Source organism: Ambystoma mexicanum, chromosome 3p (genome assembly GCF_040938575.1).
Source record: "Ambystoma mexicanum isolate Mex_15411 chromosome 3p, UKY_AmexF1_1, whole genome shotgun sequence".
NCBI lineage: Eukaryota > Metazoa > Chordata > Amphibia > Caudata > Ambystomatidae > Ambystoma > Ambystoma mexicanum.
The window spans coordinates 733,254,426-733,258,511 of record NC_090925.1 but is presented as its reverse complement, the minus strand read 5'-3'; positions in this window follow the sequence as shown (position 1 = coordinate 733,258,511).

The window sequence follows — 4,086 nt, the reverse complement described above, 5'->3', positions numbered from 1 at the left end:
CAGCCAGGAGCAGTATTTGATTATTTTCTCTTTTTATGTAATGCTATTGCATAATGGACACACAAAAAGACGCAATCTGAGAAACACATTTTTTTTTATGAAGTTGTTTTACTTAAAGCGGCATCATTATTGTCTTTGTGGCATAGGTTTTGCAATTGGGATTTCATCCTAAAAATATTTCAGTACTGTTATCTATGTCTTGTATGCTAGAGGAAGTTGTCTGCACTTTCCTCTGAGAAACGTATACTATCTAACTGTTTTAAGATGTCTGCCTGACAAAACATGCTAGACAAGCGGCATCTAGCAGGTTGACACTCTCTATGCACAATCAGAGAGTTGTCAGGGGTTAAATTGCAGTCCATCATCTGTGTTGTTTGTAAACCTATGTGATCAAGCGGTTTGCATACAGCGAAACGCGTGGTTCTTTTTGGTTCCTTTTCCTGATGCATTTATATTAATAAAGAAAACGTGCTGCCAGGAAATATAGAGGTGTTTTTTCCACTTAATCGCCGCAAGGATATTTATTTCCCGGTGCAGCTGCTCTCTGGAGTGCATTCCACTAGTTGCCTTTCCCTCGAAAACCTTCATTTTGACATATATATATTTTATTTGGTTTAGCTGAAAATCGGCCTTCTAGATTTTTACAATGATTCTATAATATTTAACCATAACACAATTATTTTTAAAAAGTGAATCTGGAGCCAAGTGACTTCCCTCTGCAGTGTTCCTTCTGATCGATGCTCCTCCCAGAGGTTCCTCACCCACCTGTAGAGAGCTGGCATATTCTTCTTGTTGCTATTCCTTCGGCTGCTTAGTAAGGGGTGGGGGCGGTGAGGGGGGTCAGAAGTGGGAACTGTGTCCAGGGGACATGGTGTGCTCAACGTGTACTGCTACGGGGGGCACTTTCCGAGCCATGGGGTTAGGGTGTCAAGGGGATGTGAGGTGACCGTGAACTTCGCTGTCAACGTTTTTTCCAGATGACAGCTGCTGGAGAGTATCTTAGATGAGGAATCCATAAGATGTATTTTTTTTTTAATTTTGTATTCTGCAATGTCTTTTGCTCTCACTCTGGCTTTTTCCTGTGAAGTAAAATTGAATGAGAAGTGCTGATGTGGACAGCAAGGAATCGCAACTGATGTCCTTTTTCTTTGGTTTAGTGCTTCACTTAAAGGGATAGTCCAGTAAAAAATTGTATTTTAAAAATAGATGGGCAACATTAAAAAAATAATACTAGCACTTTTTTTTTAAAACTTCCTATGTAAAATTTTGAGCTGTTCAAGCTCAAAATTCGCAAAAGCAAGCACATGGGCGCATCCGTTTTGTGAAATGGATGCCCGCCTGTGCTGGCTTTTGCGGCACTAATGAAGGAAAAGCCAGCCAGCTGTAGTAAACAAAAGCTACCGCTGGGTGGCTTTTCCTTCATTTGTGCTGTACGCGGCGGACGGGGACCGGTGACCAGAGCAGGAAAGCTGCAGCTGAATCTCGGTAAGTGCTATTTATTTTTTTTAAAAAATAAGCACTAGCTGCGTTTTTTTTTCTAAGTTTTCCGGGCTGGAGGAGCCCTCCGGCCCTCCAGCCCGGAGATTTTAGGGTGGGGTTCAGTAATGACTCAGCAGTGAATCCTGCTGAGTCATTACTGAACCCCACCCTAAAATCTCCCATGTCATCAGGGGAAGGCAGATGCTGCCTGATCCTAACCCTCCAGCTGATATTCATGAGGGGGATCACAATGGAGGAGATGGCTGTCAGGGACAAGTGTTGACTCCTTTGCGAGAGATGCAGTATTCATCCTCTCGTGAGGCTGAGAGTTCTGTAATCCCTAAATATCTAATGGCATGCTGTCATTGCAAAAGTCTCTCTTGTGAGGAAACTCAAAGAACCTTCTGTAAAAATGTACCTAAGCAGAATAAATTAAATACATTGGAAGTTCCTGAATTAGATGTAACATTTTCTAATGGCCATGATTCTGTCCCGTGTAAAAACCTTAACTATAATGTTAAGCCACACATCCCTCATATAACCTCTCCTAACTTTAATGACATCCAGCGCAACAATCAAACAGAAAGAAGTAGACATAAAAGACTTAAATCCATTATGGACTTCAAGATCCGTAATGCCTGTGGTACTGGGACGAGGAAGAAGGGCCAAGAGTCAATGAGGATCAAAAGTTCCACTGAAGAGAATATGCAGCATAGTTGTTTTAATGCAAGGCACCTGAACAGGACCTTTTAAAGCTGAACATGGCCACAGCTGAGTGGAAGAGGAAGAGAAGGGGCCGCAAAGGCAGAAGCAGTTCGGGATACTGAAGCGGTTGAAGCTGCAGGTGAAATAAGCAGCTGTTGTGCAGAAAGGCGAGGAAGCAAACGTGACAGTGTCTGTGAGGAGGGCGGGAGAATGGGAGAGCCGTGGTCTCTGAAAACGGAGCAGCAGAGGCTCCCAGAGAGAGAAAACCAGACGGCAAGAGTACCGAAGAAACACCTGAGACGATGGAGAGGAGCACTGCTGTGCCGTGCAGCCCACGAGGACGCCGACGAAGCTGCCAACCGTAACCGGTGAGCCTCAGAAAAGATACAAATAACCGGGACGCTTCGTAGCGTTTACTGCACCCGCAAATCGGCCATCTGAGATGTCAACTTGGGGAAACCTGTAACCCACTTTGCCAACCACGCAGAGACTCTAACAAAGAGATAAAAGGGCAACACGGACACAATTCTCCTTTCCTGAGACACCAGTTTGGGGAAATCTGTAACCCATATTGCCACTAAGAGATCAACGGTAGTAGTAGCGGTTTTCTTCCTGGCAGGAGAGTGAACCAGGAAAGGGACCACTTGTAGTTAGACCTGGCAGGCGAGTACACCAGGAAAGAAACTGTTGCTTTGCAGAAATGTGAACAAGTGTTTTGTGAAAGGAACATTTGCCTTACCAAGAAGGATTTGGGGGAGGAAAACAATTGCTTGGTTTTTTAACAAGTGTTTTGTGAAAGATACATTTGTGTTATCAAGTGGAAAAACGCAGCGGATGGAAAAGACATTTTGTGTTGAACTGTACAGAACCTTGTTGAAATAGTACTTTCCTAAGGGTATTCCTGAATCGATCCAGGGGAAAGGAGTCCAACCCTGGTCACAAGGAGTGCTCTATACAAACTGTAACTTGGAACTTACGCGTTGTTTTGTTGAACTAAAGACAATTATTCCTTGTATACTTTCGTTGTGTGTGTTAGTGTGAAGGTCAGATGCTTTTTGGACACTAGGTCATCTGTCTTTATTTTCGTTTGCTAGGTAGGGACATTCTCATTAGGATAGGGAAATATCTGAGTTTATCTCAACCCTTTTTATTTTAATAAATGGCAAGCATTGAGAAATCTATACCTTTTGTGTCCGTCTCGCGCATTTCTGACCTATCGCAGTAGTTGACAATGAAAGTGAATTATTAATTGATTTTAATACCCTGCCTCTGACTAGACTGGCACATAAAACTAGTAATCTCCACCACATAACAAATAGCAAATCTATTGAAGGGCAGAGTCCACCAACTCCCACAATGAATTAACAGGGCTCTCAAGGGAAAGTCATCCCTTTAATCCCATTAGCAAGCGCACACTATGACCGCCAACATTTTGAGATTCCCAAAGCTGTTCTCTAGTGGTAGGGAGAAATTATGCTATCCCAGTGGAATGATATGAGGACATTTATGGTAAGAATGTCTGCATTACCAACGAGGCTCCTACCATCCAGATCAATGTTCCTTATCAAGTAAGTTCGAAGCATTAGCTGATGGGACAAGTCCAAACTCTGGAGGACCTTCACTGGAGGAGGGAGTCCCTTTTATTATGGTGACAGGAGGTCCTGGACTGGATGGCACTCTTACCAAATTGCCCAAAGGACAACCCCAGTGCTCCATGAAACAATTGTTTTTGTAGCTGCAGTTGTGCTAGGACTGTTGGGCCACTAGTAACAGAACTAATTAAATTGTTAAAGAACATACATATAGACCTGGCATTAATTAAGGAAAAACGCTCACCCTTATTAGGTAAAAAACCAGCCATCTCTGATAGTATACTAAAAGGATTTGCTAACGATGGCAGCA